At 37.8% G+C, this 18,247-nt stretch overlaps 1 protein-coding gene across 1 annotated transcript in view; it reads right to left on the minus strand.

Moving 5' to 3' along the window:
- nck2a (NCK adaptor protein 2a) overlaps window positions 1-17,697 on the minus strand; it is a 36,345-nt gene extending 18,648 nt beyond the window's left edge. Inside the window, exon 1 of the mRNA XM_007555449.2 lies at window positions 17,430-17,697. The gene's annotated coding sequence lies outside the window, so the exon portion shown is untranslated. The remainder of the gene's footprint in view (window positions 1-17,429) is intronic.
- Window positions 17,698-18,247: the final 550 nt, after the last annotated feature.

Here is an 18,247-nt window from a genome sequence, read left to right on the forward strand (position 1 = left end):
TTCGTTTTACTGTAAATACACTTAAATATACCAATTAGAACAACTATGATGCATTAGTACAGACTGATATAATATATAATCAAAGAATATGGTTAAAAACATTTCAAATAGCGTGGATTTAAATTGTATAATATTTTGGAATATGTTTTAGAAACTAATAGTAGGCTGATGTTTACTAGGCCAGTAAATGTCATCTACCAATGATGGCAAAAAAAACCCCCAGAAAAACCTACAGAGTAAAACTAGATTTGCTCCATCACCAGTAATACTGTAGTCATCATACCAGTTATGTTGTTAAAAAATAAAACAAATCAAGCAGACACTTACTTACAAAGAACAAATGCGGCTAACTGCATCGTTTTTTAATCCTTTTAGCAAATGTAGCCACATCTAAAAAGCTGCTGTGATGTTTACCCTTGTTTTATTTTGGGCTCTGCCTAATTCTTGCCTTTTAGGTTTGCCTGTCATCCTGTGTCTTATTTTGTTTACCCGTCTTGTTTTTTGTTGTTGTTTTTTTACAAGTCGAGAAATTAGCAGTTATCCAATAACTTTATGTCACTTCTCTGCCATTAGCCCATCTGCAGCACCCCAGTATCTTCAGCCTGAAAGACTATTGAGTGCTGTTCAAGAGAAGGGTGTGAGCAGCGCATCCGTGAGTCTGATTGACAGCACTAAAACCATCCTCCTGGCTCTGATTGGATGTTTTTGAACAACAGCGATGTATTACTGCAAGTGGCAGTAGGACCATAGGGAGAAGTCAGGGGAGCTTGATTTTGTTCAGACTATCTCTCATATTCTACTGTCAGGACTTACCAAGATTTTAAAAAATATGAAAAAAATATTTTTCAAAAAAGTTACATACTTGCAGCTTTAATCTCTTATTTCACTCAGAAATACAGAACTGCATAAGTGTATAGTGTCCCAATTTTTAATAATTCCTTCCAGCAATGCACCACACTTTACTCTCCAGTATGATTGGATTCAAATTATGCAAGATTCTGTTTTGATTAACATCTTAATTTAAAAACAGAATGATGCTGCATGCTAATTTGACTCAATTTTCAACTACTCTGATTATATTAAAAGTTGATAAAAAGCCTTAGAGCTCAGAGACCTCAATAATTCCCAGTTTTTGTTCTTGTTTATAGGCCTAAATACAACTTAAAAACGTGGGATGCCTTCTCTACTGTTAATATTAGGTTTGGCTCCTTCCTCAGCAGCACAGTGTTTGTTCCAGCTGCACAACTCCCTGCACTCTAAATACATAATGTGACACTTCTACAGAGCAGCATGTTCTCAGGAAATGAAATAGCCTAATTCTCTGTACACAACCTTTTTCTACCTTGCAGACATGGTGAGGAAAAGGTTTTTTGTGTCTTTTTTAAATTTATTTTAAGAAGTAATGTGGTACTTCTTGTAGGACAAAAGTAGAAAAGCGCAACTGCATAGTTTCAACAAACTGCGGATGTATATATATATTTTTTTGTTTTCTCTGGTTGAATAGACAAAGCACTTGAAGTGATGATGTGATTGACAATTAAATGATGGAGAAGAATTCAAGGCAGAGTTATTCTGTATCAAATTAGTAGATTAATTAATTAATTAATTTTCTATTAATTAATTAATAGAAAAACATCTCCCGTTTTCCTGCTGAGTTTAAGATCTATATGGCAGGGTTCAAGTCTTCCTCAGTACAATATCCCATTTAGAGCTGAAATAGACATTTTCTGGTTAACTTATAGCATCAAACCTCAAACATGCACCAAATATGCAATGTTTATAATCCGTGTCTATTTAATAACTGGCTTACAAATGCAGTCATTTCTACAAACGATACTGTTCAAGTTTCTTTTTCCTACCCTTAGGAAATCTAGATATTTTCCATCCATGGAAGACCGATCCAGGTGAACCCACTCAAGTAAAACGGGCCTGGGGACACGTTTGGTCAGAGGTACTACAGTCGCTAATTGACTGAACAATTGGTGTTCAGTCAATGTGGAACATCGTTTTTAGTTTAAACTTCTGTAAAAGTAAAATATGCAAAACAGATAATATTAACAGTAATAAAAACTAAAATAAACCAAAGCTACACAATATTAGAAAATCAGACATATTGATTACAACTGACCCAGATTTCCATCACTGCTCTCTTTTCCATTACCACAATGTTCCCAACACTCCTGAGATTTATCGTCCTGATCACCGAGATCTACATCAGGTGTGTGCCTGAAAGTCCATCCAAGTTGCTAAAATACATGATTTAGCAATATGATTGGTAATATGTTTTATATTTTTGGTAAATCTGAGATTTTATTGCCAACCAACCTAAAGTCAGTGTTTTTAAATAAGAGAACTACAAGGTCAGAGTTAATGTAGTCTATTTTTAAACATGGTAATGTTTAAATATCTGATGACTTTATCCCGGTAAGTAAAAGCTTCCATTACTTGCAAACAAAACGTCTCTCCATTTCTTTGTCAGGAGCAAAAATTAAAAAGAAAAACAGAATCTTTGTGCTGATCACTGGTGAAAAATGAAACCAGAAAAAGTTCAATGACAAAAGCAACATGAGAAGCAATGACCCAGTTACACCTGATCTAACTAGCCACATTAGCGGAACAATCTGGAGAAAATTTGGAGAAAGGAGAAGCAGAGAAAGCGTCCTAGTTTACGAAGACGTAACCTCATGGTGAAATGAAGGCAAGGCAATAACCCGCATTTACATACATCTGTCAGATTTCCTACAAGCAACCAATTTTGCAGGGATTTCTGTTAATGAGGTAACATGGGAGATGAACCAGATCAGCCATTTTGGAAGAATGCATAATCAGTACGAATTCCTTACTTTGTAGCTTAAGAGATCAATAAGAAGGATCACAACTGCTGAAAATAATGTAATTTTATAAACCTAATGGGTCAATAGATTTAGTAAGTGCTACCTATTCTCAACAGACTGATGTGAAAATTTAAGTTAATCGACTATGAAGCAAGAAAACAATCCAGAAATTCTCCTCTAAATTTCTTATCTTCTTTTTTTGGGTTACACAAACCACAACTGACTTAAAATGTGGCTTGAGATTTACCTTCTCTTGCACTCTCTGCTCCAGTGACTCTCTCCCTTCTCCTCCCTCAGCTATAAACCTGAATTATTCCCTTTGATCAGATTTTACCTTCAGGCTCCCAGGAGAGAACAGCCCAATGTTTTAATAAAAATGCATGAGGCGCAGTGTGATGTGATGCAGACCTGTTGGGCACAAATATAGAGATTACACAAACTGCCATATGAATATTTTTGTATGCGACAACACTAATACGCAATACTTATCCGCCTTTTAAGGTTAGACACTTGTGTTGCACCTCTGCTGGGACCGAGATTTAAAGCAAAGTGGTCTCAGCGTTAACAGCATTTGCATTAATCCCATTAGCGCTCCTGGAAAGCGAACCGTGGGACAATGAAAACAAAACAACTGGGATGAATCTTGACAGTTTTTTGCATCAATGCAGTGACTGGGTCTTTAGTTTCCAGCCTTTGGAGAATTTAAACCTTAGACTTTAACCTGGCAATTTCCTGGTCCCAGCGGGGCAACAAAGTTACAGAGTTAGCCTTGTGCGTTTCATTTAAAATGTTGTTAAACCTCACAGTAAGCACCACCACGCGCCTAAATAACCAAGTGGTTTTCAAATAAGCTGACAGGGTAATTCATTAAGACTTGTCGATAGATTTATTGAGCAGTTGAAGGAGATTTGACTGATACGACCAGAAAAGATTTAGATCATGTACACACAGCAATTACAAACTCAAAATGAGCAAATTACTGGCAATATGTGGGGTGGAGGACAAAGCAGCAGTCAACGAAAGCACTGTCTCCAGAATGATCTCTGATCATGACAATTATAGAAAAAATGTGAATTCTGCTTATTTTCAAAGAGTTTTGGAAAATAATTTTTTCATCTGAACTTAATTTTTCATGAATGAAATGTTCCATGACTGACTGGAGAGAAAAACAATCTATATTTAACCAAGTTTTCTGATACACATGGGAACCTTCTCTGAGGGAATTTCAGCAGGGAGTTTCTGCTGCCGTTCTGCTCTTCAGTCTTGCTCGTATTTATTTGCCTTTGTTGCACAACCTAATTTTGATCCGCAAGGCACAAGAGATGCTCTCAAAGCTATGGCAGAAACATAGCAGCACGTAAAGCCTACATTCTGTTTAAGTAAATACATATGGTGTGTATTTACTTACCCACAATGCCTTAAAATGCTTAACTTAATCAGGAAGTCTTCAGATAAGAATAAAAACAAGGGAGAACTTACTTCACTGCAAAAATTACAAAAATCAGACTACCAGCTAATGATTTTTGTACCTAAAGGAAGTTTCCTTTTTAGGGCGTTGATCAGCCAAATGTGACAGCATTTTAGTAGCAAATTATATCTGCAATCAAAGCAACAAACTGATCAGAGATTAGCTTTTTTTTTTTTTTTTTTTTTTTTTTACTACATTCAGTAAAATAGATTATAAAATGTTATAGACCGAAATCAGCAGGTCAGACTTTGAAGAAAAGCGGAAATCTGTATTGGCCGTGAAAAGCCTGATCCGTACATGTCTAACCACAATTACAGTCAAATTAAAAGAAAGCTCACCAAGTCAAATGTGGGATGAATAATCTCATCATTATTGAGACAGTATTGATTATATCAAATTTATATTCCGGAGACCTTTTGAACATTTTCTATTTCCAAATTAAGACTGTACCTCAAGTGAAAACAAGATCTTGAAACCTCAGTGATTTTCATAAATATTGATTTTTCCTACAGCCTTTATTTATATCATCAATTGTCCTGCCATCCCCATTAATGCCGTCTCCTCTCTGTCCGCCCCTCTGACTGATAATTCAATCCATTTAAGCCCTCCTGCTCCCAAGATGGTTTCTGCACTGCTGGGCTCCATAGCTTGACATTTTCCACTGCTGGCTACAGTGAGTTGCTCTGGCCTGAACACACAAAGGCATTCCTGCTTCTGTGACATGCAGATGATATCACTCCTTCAACATAAAACCGCGAAGCGCCAGAGTCAGCAAATGTCTGCTGGCAGCTCGTTGTAAACTGCCAAGGTCACGTTCAAACAGATGTAGTTCTGCCAAGCCAAACCTGCACGAAAAGGGTAAACAGATGCTTTGTAGCAAGTGCATATAAGAGTGAGAGAGAGCAAGGAGCGGACGCTTACAAGCCAAACACAGAGCACGCAAACGTGAATCCTCAGGAGAATCATGTGGCATTCTCAGCTGTACACCTTATAAATAAAGCAGGACTCACTTCACCTGCAGCCATGTGGATGTGTGTCTGAGTGTACGCCTGTTGAAGGAAATATAAGAGTGCACAAATGGATTAGACAAGGCTTATCACGTTGCTCTCTCCAGCAATCGAATCAACTTCAAAGCACGCAGCAGCAGCAGCACCACGTCACACGGTAATATCTAGCAGTATAGCTTGAATAAATCTAGAGGAGAAATGTCTAAATGATGAAAACTGTCCAGATGGTTCCCAGAACTCTACAGATCCTTCTCAAATATTAGCATATTGTGATAAAGTTAATTATTTTCCATAATGTAATGATAAAAATTTAACTGTCATATTTTAGATTCATTGCACACCAACTGAAATATTTCTGGTCTTTTATTGTTTTAATACTGATAATTTTGGCATACAGCTCATGAAAACCCAAAATCCCCGTCTCAAAAAATTAGCATATTTCATCCGACCAATAAAAGAAATGCGTTTTAATACCAAAAAAGTCAACCTTCAAATAATTATGTTAAGTTTTGCATTCAATACTTGGTCAGGAATCCTTTTGAAGAAATGACTGCTTCAATGCGGTGTGGCATGGAGGCAATCAGCCTGTGGCTCTGCTGAGGTGCTATGGAGGCCCAGGATGGTTCGATAGCGGCTTTAAGCTCATCCAGAGTGTTGGGTCTTGCACCTTCAACTTTCTCTTCACAATATCCCACAGATTCTCTATGGGGTTCAGGTCAGGAGAGTCCTTGATAAAACACAGTGGACCAACACCAGCAGCTGACATGGCTCCACAGATCATCACTGACTGTGGGTACTTCACACTGGACTTCTGGCATTTTGGCATTTCCTTCTCCCCAGTCTTCCTCCAGACTCGGGCACCTTAATTTCCAAATGACATGCAAAATTTGCTTTCATCTGAAAAAAGTACCTTGGACCACTAAGCAACAGTCCAGTGCTGCTTCTCTGTAGCCCAGGTCAGCTTCTGCCACCGTTTCTGGTTCAAAAGTAGCTTGACCTGGGGAATGAGGGACCTGTGGCCCCTTTCCTGCACACGCCTGTGCACAGTGGCTCTGGATGTTTCTACTCCAGACTCAGTCCACTGCTTCCGCAGGTCCCCCAAGGTCTGGAATCGGCCCTTCTCCACAATCTTCCTCAGGGTCCGGTCACCTCTTCTCGTTGTGCAGCATTTTCTGCCACACTTTTTCCTTCCCACTGAGGTGCCTTGATACAGCACTCTGGGAACAGCCTATTCGTTCAGAAATTTCTTTCTGTGTCTTACCCTCTTGCTTGAGGGTGTCAATGATGGCCTTCTGGACAGCAGTCAGGTCAGCAGTCTGACCCATGATTGCGGTTTTGAGTAATGAACCAGGCTGGGAGTTTTTAAAAGCCTCAGGAATCTTTTGCAGGTGTTTAGAGTTACTTTGTTGATTCAGATGATGAGGTTAATTGCTCGTTCAGAGAACCTTTTCATGATGCGCTAATTTTTTGAGACAGGGATTTTGGGTTTTCATGAGCTGTTTGCCAAAATCATCAGTATTAAAACAATAAAAACTGAAATATTTAAGTTGGTGTGCAATGAATCTAAAATATATGACAGTTTAATTTTTATCATTACATTATGGAAAATAATGAACTTTATCACAATATGCTAATTTTTTGAGAAGGACCTGTATATGACAATGGGTTAAATTATGTGCATTTACAGGTACTTCCATTCTCTTTCTCTAAACACCATAGAAGGAGTCTAAACACAGAACCCCAAACGAAGCTAATCACCTCAAGACATTTATAATTCAGACTTGGTTAACTTCCCAAACAGAGTTTCGTGGTTTATTGTAGCGATGGAGCCAAACTGATCAAATATCCGTAGCAAAGCCAACACTAATATCCTTCTTTTTCTATTGGATTTTGTCTAGACATTTAAGCCATCACTTAAACAAAAGTTAGAGATTTATGTGTTAAAATGTCAAATTAAATACATAGACTGGACAGATTGCTAGTAGTTCAAACATACTGATGGTATATTTAGTCAACCCTTGTCACTGAACTAAATTATTTTTTTAAATGTTGGCAGACAAACTGAACATTTCAAAACCAGGGAGGAATATTTAATTGTCATTTCTTTTAATCAATTAAATTTATTTAATCTAGAACATGAAGAAGTTGATGTTACTGAGTGCTAAACTGCTAAATTATGAAATGGTTTTGTGAAACTACATGTTCTGCTCATAATTACTGGGGGTTTGCTGCAGAAACCTTGTTATGTAAGGATTCTTGAGACTAATTTACCAATATTTACAGCCCAATAAAGCTTAGGAGTTGACAGCACCAACCTTTTATGAACTACTTTTAAGTTCTGAAGTGCATCAAGTTGACCATTCTGTCCTTACTCTTAGTTTCTTTACAGCTTCAACACCTCTGCAAGACAATTTTGATAGGTCATTTTGGTCATTTTGAAACGTCATTTTGGTCATTTTGAAAGTCATTTTGAATGGTCATTTTGAAACGTATTATGCAATTACCAATCCAGTGAATACTGAAAGAACTGAAATTATGGGTAAATAACGTAGCAGTTTCGCTGCAGTGTGTGCTTTTTAGATTTACCGATCGCACAGCAAAGAGCCCTTCAAGATTTTGCAGCATGCAGAATTTCCATAATGGGATGAATAAGGTGTAAAAAGAGAATTAACGATCACAAGAAACGAACAACCTGGTAGGTCAGAGTTCTTTGCTGACAAAGGAGCAACTATCAGTTTGCTGGTTGCTATTGTGTCTTGTCTCATCTATTTTGCAATTCCAGCAGCTCTGTTTGGCCTTGCAGTGGAAGCGGTGGGGTTGGTGGCAGGTTTACACTGGAGTCAAATTCCATTCACACTCCCTCACTTAATTCATGCCTCAGCACAGGCACTCGCTATTTGTAATGCCTGCTTTCTTTTTTTTTCTGTGTATAGTCTGGGCACTTCCCATAAATGCAAGGATGTGTCCATAATATTTTAAGGCAACACTTTATTGTTGTGCTGAGTTAAATGTAATCTAGGAGCACAATGCATAAAGGAGTCAAGATATATTAAAGACAAAAATCACAAGTGAGGCAGATTTCTGGTTGGAAGTTTGTTAAACTTTATCTGTAGCCCGAGTCTCTGAAACCGGCTGTACTAAATAACTAGACTGTCAGACAAAACCTTAAAATCAGCCAAGCCCTTTGGAAAATTGTTGATGTTTTTGTTCCAGAAAACTCTCTAAAATGAAGATTTACACATCTACACTGCGACTTCTGTGAACTCACCCAATTCCTGGTGATGCTGCGCCAGAAGTTATTATCTTGGCTCCTTCATCATCATATCATAGCAGTACCTGAAGTAAAGCTTAGAAATCCAATCATATGTAGCGCGCTGCATTTTTTAATTAATTGGTCGTCAGCTAAAATTCTAATTTTTTTGTCAATTACAATAATCACACAACTGCGAACGTGCCCACCTGTTGCGGATGCGGCCTTAATCAGACGGAGCTTCCCCTGCAGCTGGAGCAGGCACATCTACTCAGAGAGAAACTGGATTATTGTTTTACCGGTTACCAACAGAAGAGATATCAAAATGAATGTGGCTGATGAATCTAAATTTAATGCCTTCCTCTTGTACTTGTTCTCCCATTTGCAAACATAAGCATAAGAAGAATGAAAGTCCTTATCCCTCTTGTTCTTGGGCTAGAATAAAAGCACCAGAGGAAAAATAAAATGTTGCAAGAACAAAGATTTTATGAGTCACAACTACGTGGAAGGAAGTAACTTTTACCAATCATAAACGTGACTTCCTCTTGTGATTGGTAATTTCATTAGCGGATAACATCCCAGTCTTTTCATCCATCATTCTCAACCAATGACAGAAAATGCGCAGCACCTTAAAATATTAACAATACCTTAGTATATTTTGCAAACTCAGACTTCCCTAATACATTGTAAGCATTTTTAAACTGAAGTGGTTGCATCGTGCAGGTCAATAAAGCTGTTACACCTTAAACATTGTTTTAAAGGCCTGACCATCTAACAATGCTTTTGTTGCAGCTTTTAATGAACAAGAGTATACAAAAAAAAAAGAATGTGAAATCTAGGTTCAGTTAAGCAAAAATATCTAACAAAATTACAGAAAGTATATAAAATCATGATTATGATCACTATTATGCAGCTCTACCTCCTCGGTAAAGAATAAATCATCTGACTTGACAAAACAATGACCTTAATGAAGTTTTTTGTGACTATTTTCATGTTTTCTTAATGTATTTTTTCCACATTTATTAGTGCGCCAATGCCTTCTGCGGCATCCACAAGAATGGCCCAAGTTCGTCAGCGAGGTTGAACCACAGATGGATTGATGCTACGTGGGCTGGGATGCTCTGGAGGGAAACTTGGATCATTCTGCAAACTACAGATAAGCAAAGCTCAGTTGTGGAGTTTGAGATAACATGATGCGTGTCTGCGTGCTGTCAGCTTGTGCATTAGTACAGCCAAAGGGGGCTTGGGGGGCGGACGTCCACTTAATTAAATCAATTAGAGCGTGAAGGGCCCGTCAAAGCCTCTGCCGAGAACAACAGAATCGAACGAACTCTGAAACAAAAGCTGAACTCTCTTTATGAGTCAGACAAGCTGCAACATTTTCCTCTGAACCTTTTTAGACAATACAAACCCAGACCGATGCGATCACGACCATCCATCTACCAACAAATGAAAAAACGGTCTGGTTCACATTTAAAGAATTAACATTATACCCTGCTTTAAAAAAAATTCATCCATTCATCAACATTGTTCACATTTTTTTGCTCTCTTTCCTTGTTGGTCAGTTTTAGTAACGAGTTAAAGTAGTGAGCTTTTGTCCCAATTTTAAAATTACCTTTTACGGCCCGCTAGATTTCACTCTCATCACGTCCTCCTGATGGCTCAAGTGGTAATTTTCTTCCATGCAAGACAATCCCCATACACATTAAAGGAAAGAGTGGGGGGACTGTTGCAATTTAATGAGCAGCTCTCTGCATGTTTATGAATTTATGCTCACTTTCTCTCAAGTACGGAGAAGATGAAGTTACAATCTGCAAGACGATCTTCCAGAAAGCCTCGAATGGATCACGGCCTCCCTTGTCTCGAGACGCATTCTGACAAGTAAAGAAGAAAAATGAGAATTTTCCTCAAAATGGGAGTTTAATTTCACAGCAGTCTGGAAAACTGCTGCACATTAATTTGTCGCTGGCTGGTTTTATCGTTCCCTTTCTGATACGCATTTGGTGAGACGTGGTTAAGGCCAGAGAAAGGGTAAAAACTCATCAACTCAAATGGCTGCTTCAAGTGGTTCTTCAAGTCAAAAGAGTTTTGATTTAAAACAGGAAGACGGAAGCAGCGCTGGAGAGTAGCGTGACGTGACTCAGTTGTTGCTGGTCTGAGAAAACCCTCGCATGACAGCCGCGTATATTCCCACATATTATATCCCACAGATCCCCGAAGATGAAAGTAATTCCAGGAAGAGAACGTTCTCTTTTTCCATCCAGTGGATCTACACAGCAGATGTTTTTCCTCTCCCTGATGATTGCTTTGCATTAGGGGCATCTACTTTTTTTTTCTACTGAATTACCACCAGGAGCAACAAAGCCTGCAGACTTTCCCCATTCTCCAGCAAACACACAGGAACGTTGGCCTTCAAACCAGTCTATGGAAAAATGACTTATTTTAGCCTTTTGCCAGCTTCTGCTACTTTAGTGATCCCCTTCGAGGCCATCTTGGGTCTTATACACCACTAAACAGCATTTTGGTTTCTGTGGAAAACTAGGCTTCTACCATATTTACTCACAAACTTACCACTCCTCCCAGTTTCCTGCCCTTTCTTGCCATCCCAACCAATGCCAAGGATTAGGCAGGTTGCCCAGTGGTGAACAGGGACAGTGAGGCCGACAGACTGAAACCAGTTGTCTGGCATTAATTGGGAACTCAAGTCTGAGTGTTGGCGAAAGCAGATAATGACTCAGATGAATGTTAAAAAAAAAAAAAGAAAAAAGAGAGAAAAAAAAAAGAGTAGCAAGAAGCAGAAAAAGATCATGTCTGAATGAGATCCAAATTAAAACGAGTTCAACAAAATGCCTTTTTTTTACTTTAGATAGTCAAAAAAAATAATAATCACAAATGGATGTAGATCAAACATTCTGACATCAGATGATACCAGCATAGCTTTGGCTGGCTTTAATAATAATTTTTGGAGTACTAATATGTTTAATTAGCCTATTATCTGTTAACATCATAATTGATTCAGCTGTTTCACAACACGCAACTTCAACATTTATTAATCGTCATCTGGTGCTCAGTGTTGCGCAAGTTCACTAAGCACAACCACAGTTCACACAGTTAACCTGAGTCAATATGTTGTTAACCATCAGAAAGTTTTTAACTGCGTTCAAAGTCCCAAAGTAAACAATATGGCATTCATCTACATTTTAGTATACAAAGTATACCGTCACCTCATCGCTCATCCACTACAACAGATTCTGCAGTCTGTGTTAATCTCCACTGTATTCACATTTAATACATCTTAATTTCAGGACGCTTATCTGGAAATTATTGCAATAGTAATGTTGAAATAACTCACTGAGTTGAAATAAAACCGCAATTTCATGATGCTTCCTTCATGACTATAGGCACCATGTGGGGGCACCTACTGCAGGGAGACTCCAAAATCCAGAAAAATTAATTTGTCATTAGCAACCAAGAAGAAATTGTACATATTTGGGATACAAAAGGACACAAATGCTGCACTGCAAATGGTTATTTGAAAACAAATGTACTGAAAAGGTTTTTTTTTAATATATCTATATGTCCAATCATACAATAAAGCATTTCATTTTTAAATACTCTCTTTTCATCATCAAAAAGTAAAAAAAAGAGATTATCCATTTCTTTACTATGTCTGGATACTACAGGTTTAATCATGAATCAAGCTTACAAACTGAAATTATACACCGTATGTCTCAAAGTCCAGTACTCAGGAGCCACTTACCAGCATTTTTTTTTTTTGTTTCCTGCTCAAAAACATCTGAATCAAAGTTCAAGGCCATTTATCTGATTCAGGCATTTTGGACGCAAGCTGAAGGGCAATGGCTCTCAAGGACTGGAGTTAGAGACAGCAAAAATAACCTTGTTGCTGTCTCAATAACCTGAGGGTATGAGAAAAAAACATAACACATTTTCAAGTAGTACAGTTTTTAAGCACCGTCTCATAAGTTGGTCCAAAGTCCCGGAAATAGTAGTAGAATCCCAATTGCTATGATACTATAGTCAGATTTAATCTCCAAAGTGTTTTAGACGTTTTAGCGACACGTTATCAAAATCCTTAAAAGAACCATTTGCTCGGCGCCCACCGAGCAAGTAGCTACAGATCAGTCTCAAAATTCAAACAATTAATAAGTTGTGCTTTAAATAATCTAGTTGACATTCAGTCAGAACTGAATTAATGAGCCAGCATGATATTCAGCGTTAAAAAAAAGGGGATGACTACAAAATCATTAGCTCTTAAACCAAATAAGCCATGTAATTAATGTTTAAAAGCTAAAAATTTTTACCAAAAGTTTCCCCAGTTTCAAACACAATCAAGTCCTAGAGCAACCTGTCATACACATGTTGAAAGTACAGAAGATTTTGTGAACTGTGACCTGAAGTGACTCTTAAAACCACTGAGGCGTGTCAGATTATAGAATTATAATACAATTCTAAATCTAAATCCCAAACCCTTAATGCGTTTCACTAACATCACCACAGATGTAAACACAGTGCGATTATAGGTACCATATTTCTAGATCACTGGGTCACAGGAACAGGTTGAGCCGTTATGGCTGCTGGTCCTCCCAGTTTAACAACAATCCCATTCACCAGGTTACAGATGCCCAGTAAGGCAAAGGCCTTTATTTTGCCATCAACATGATGAGCTTCATGAGTAATTTTCTGTCTCCTGACCGCCCATCTGTTCCTACGCTTATTAATTCCCCCTTTCTCTCTCTCTCGCTCTCTCTCTCTCCTACAGAGCTTAAATTTTCCCAAAGGGAAACAAACATGACGCTCTCCTCGGGACAAAAATACAATATGTGAAAAACATTTCCACTTCCTAAATATGCTTTCCCATCTCTGGATCCTAAAGATTACGGCTAAAAATTAAGTTATCGTATTTTGCCAAGCAAACAAACAAACAAAGAAAATAAACACCCCATAAGGGACAGAGAATCAATTATAGCAAAATGTTTCTGATCCTAAACTGTAAACCTAAAAACACACAAAAAAATATTCTGCTTACTTCCCAATAGGAAAGTCATAAGATACAGGTCACAAGATCCATGGCAATGTTCCCGTTCCATTTTATTCATTTCATTTTATTTTTTTACATATTTTTGAAAAAGTCACCACAAACACAGATAAAGGTTTCAAACCTCTAATCCATCAGACGAAGGTGTGGAGGCCTTTAAACCACCAGCAGTGACTCGGGACATTTCAAACGCATTAAGCAGGAGAGGAAGAGGAGCAATTAGTCTGATGTTGTGACTGCGTTTACAAAAGACTTCATCTGTCAAAACATTTCTCATTGGATCACTGCATCTGAACAGAGATCCAATGCAAAGACTTAAAAAAAAGATACATTTTTGAACAATAAAGGAGAACAAACCCAGGAGCTTACATTGAGATACTTTATGTCCAATACTGAAGCACCAACCAGCATTACGACCAAACCTAAAAGCTCAAAGTCCTTGAAATTCACGCACCTTGTATCAAACTGTAGTTCAAAGTGCTGAGGAACAAAACCACGTTTTCAAAATGAAGCTCATTATGTCATTTACCGGTTGTCGTTATGTCTTCATGTTCTGGAAAACTAAATGTATCAATTTACTAATCATTAACCAAGTTTACTATGTTTTATATCCCCAATATTACGACCAGCACTGGCCCAAGAATCACCAAGTACCCAATGGTTACCATTTTAAAACATTCGACTTTGTTCATTTGTGATAACTAGTAAAGCAACTGAATGTGAAATGAAGGTTCAATTTATGCTGTACCGACAATTATTTTACATACAATACTCAGGTTAGCTTTTGAATACGTATCGTTTTTAAAATGGCCTAACGTGTTATTAGCTGAAGCTCAAAACTTCAAGCTAATAAAAAAGAAAAAAAAAAAAAGGAAGTGAATTCTTATAAACAGAATTAAGGTACCAAAACAAATTAATCCAAATTACAATGAAATCTAGCTCTTTATGTTCTCAGCCCTTTCACACAATAAAGAGAACGTTTGAGATGTGAGCTCTACTCTAAAAATACGAAGACCAGAAAGGAAGTGAACTCTAAAAAGACCAACAGGAAACAATGGTGAACAGAAAGCATTACCAAAGCACTCTGTTGCTGATCAAATGTCTATAAAACAAACATTAGAGATGGTCCAGATTTTCAAGGTTACGACAAGCCAGTGTCTTCTTGGGAAACACCCGGGAAATGGTTGTTGTTAATGAATGTGACTGGTGATCGGCAAGTCAAATTCAAAACCCGAATTAATTTACGCTCAGAGAACACACCGCGCCGCAGCTAACGCTAAAAAATTATCCAGTCAGTGAGGTGTTTAAAAAGTAATTACAAAAGCTAACCAAGCTAATCAGTAATGCTAAAGTAAACAAGAATTTTGACTTTTTTTTTTTTTTTTTTAAACAGTCACTCCTGTCAAAAATAGTGTTGCTTCATAATTGTTCTTGATATAAATCATTTTTCCTGATGGAAAAAAAAAATCCCTTTTTTACACAAATTAGCATATCTTTTTTTTTTTACCAATTCAAAATCTGAAGCTCTCGTCTTAAAAAAGATTTTTAAAACAAGTATTATTCAGAGAAATTTTATTCTGAGAAATTGAGATCGGAACCAAGTACAGTAAATATGCAACTTGCTCTTCCTGTTATAGCTAAAATACCCAGTCAACCTTTGCACCTCACCTTTACTAAGCTTTCTGAGATGGTAAAAATGTTAGGCATTCAAAGCTCAAAGTGTCCCTGCTTGACATGTTGTAATAGCAGTTTCTGTGATTCAGGTCTAGGAGTCCAGAGTGTGCTGCTGCCAAGTTCCACCTACGTAAAACAGCTGAGTGAACCTTATCTTAGTCTCAAAATAATAATGTACTGAACTCACAGGGTGTGTCAGCAGAATGGGTGTGCAACTGAATATAGGAAAAGATGCCATCTTGCACCTGTAACCCCTTCATTAAGACTGCAAACCTGTAGTATAACTTTGGGCCTCTTCGGAAAAATGCTGATGAATCAATGATAATTACTACAATGCATCTTACAATTAACAGAAACTAGGCATATAGGCATCAACAAGCCTTTGGATGCCATTTTGGCTCCAACCGCTTGATTGGTGATGGGGTCACTCGCTTGACCGACCCCTTAAAAATGTTTATGACCTATTTGGGGTTTATAAAAGCCCCACTGAAATAGTGAACAGGCCCAGAATATCAATGGTTATCCATTTCTTTTTACTATTAGCAGCATAGGGCTTAAGATGTGTTCAATGTGTCTCGGAAATCTGAGCTGGAACTGAAGTCACACCTAGGTTAAGTGATTTAAATTGGTAAGTCGGAAAAGAGTGGGATTTGTTTTGATGAAAAAATGGTATTGACATAAACAATATTGATTAGTTTGTTTTTTCAAATCAAGTAGCAATATGCAACAAGTTTCTTCCATTTTAAGAAATAAGGATTGACAAATGCATCAAATAAAAAGAAAAAAGATCAACTTAAATGGCCACAGATACAGATTTACTTATTTTGACTCTGAACCAAGACTGTCATTGCTAATGTTAGCTCACAGCAACATGCCTGGCATTGAAATCACATGGCTAGAAATTAACTGTAAAATATACAATTAAACAGACGTTTTTAGAGGGATCTCTGTTTTCTGTAATTAATGAATAAAACTTGACACATTAAAGCCTCACAAATCATTCCTAGGTTAAAAAAAGGCACTAAATTCAACAATCATTTACAGCAAGTGCATGGTCCCACAGGTTTAACGATGCACTCCATCATGAGAACCGACGACCAGATAATACCTTACATTTTATATGTGATGCAGGAAATTATGGGATACCAAATATAATGTTCCTCTGAGGGTGTTATTGTATTTTATTCTCAAGATCAACTGACTTAAAGTGTAAGCACATTCTTAAATGCTGTCCAATTTCTACCAAGATGGATAATAATATACTCTAGAAAAAGTAACGTGATCAACTGGCTAAATAAAGGCATGTTATCTTTAAATTAGGCATTTATTTTTGCTATTTCTTACCACTTTCTTTCAGAGGGATATTTTAAACCTGCACACCTGATCTTGGCATCAACTGATAGTTACTTCAATGCCAGTCCAGATAATCTCGTTTGTTTTGGAGTACAACTCCTAAAATTATTGGAAACATTTGTAATTAGAGGGATGGATGGTGCAGTTCCCAATGAAAGCCACTAGAACCATTGATAAAGCTAGGCATGTGGCACCAGTCGCCAATCTCCAGTGTTTTGGCAAGTGCGGGTCATTGTGTAAGCTGTTGCGGCTTCAACAGGAGATCCACCGCACAACAGGGCGCATTATGATTGAATGAATGAGAAAACGTCCGTCTGGATTTATTACAGACAATAAATGTGATGAACATTACAAATAAAAAGCAGATGTCTCACTACATGGAGATTTCTCAAGACCTGTTTGTGGATTGTAGCCCTCGATCGCAGGCCTTTATTAAGTGGCCCCGAACAAAAAGATTGGGAAATTATGATGTAGATGAACGTAAGCCTTTTGATTTTGCTTTAAACATTAAAGAAAAGTAGACATGAAGCAGAAAAGAGATAAATCAGGGGCGAATTGAGGTTTGAGCTCGATGTGTGGTTAAACCACATCTGAGTGGACAAAGAGCAGGCGTCAAAGCGTGAAAGTGACACCAGTAAGCCGCCGTCTTTGTCCCAACTTTTACTACAGTTTCCAGTCTCCTCAAAGACAGATCAAACTAAACCATAAAGATACAAAAGCGTCCAAAGTAACCGGTTCAGCCCCACCAACTTAACACAGTTCATTTGTAAGGTTTGCAGGCTCTTACCTTAGTGTTCACTCCAGTGAGAATGGGCAAACAGCGACACGCTCAACACGCCACAGCCACAGCCCGAGAGCCAAACAATAAGTAACTGAGCCCGCGTGAAAGTGACGAAAACCCCACTCACATCCACATATCCTCCACTTTAACTAATTTTCCTTCTTTTAAAACACGGGCTGGGCATGTAGTGCCCGACCTGTCCTCGCTTGTTTTTCCTTCGCAGGCTGACTGCCTCCACCTCGAGCACGTTTTTCAAGCTAGCTCGGGCGAACTGCGCACTTCCGGTCTGACGCTTCACAATAAAACAAAACAGGAAAGTTATGTTTACTGGCCATCCGTTTAAATTAATAAATGAACTGCAAAAAGAGATACCCTACTGTAGGCACTCATTCGAAAGGACTTTTGCTGTCCTAAGATAGTTATCAGGTGATTATGAGAAACTTTTCTCACCCTGAAATATTGAGTCAATAATTCCGTTATTACAAGTAAACATTCATTCTCCCAAATAAAAAAAAATAAAAGATTTGATTATTCCATTTTCATGAGAAAACAACTTTTACTATCATAAGGTAATTAACCCATTATCTTCAGATAATTAAAAAATATTTACGGCAGGCACGGCTGCTACTGGTTTCACTGAAAATGGCAATAGTAAATATTTTAACTAAAATGGACAGTAAATGAAGAATATCTTCTTACCACTGCATTGTTTCGCACTGACTGGAAAAAGATTGAGGTTTTTTACACCAATTAGACAAACAAGGGTCTTCAACTCTGGGCCTTGATGGCCAATTTCCTGCAACTTGTAGACGTGTTTCTCCTTC

The sequence above is a fragment of the Poecilia formosa genome, unplaced genomic scaffold (assembly GCF_000485575.1).
Source record: "Poecilia formosa unplaced genomic scaffold, Poecilia_formosa-5.1.2 Scaffold70, whole genome shotgun sequence".
In the NCBI taxonomy this organism is placed as follows: Eukaryota; Metazoa; Chordata; class Actinopteri; order Cyprinodontiformes; family Poeciliidae; genus Poecilia; species Poecilia formosa.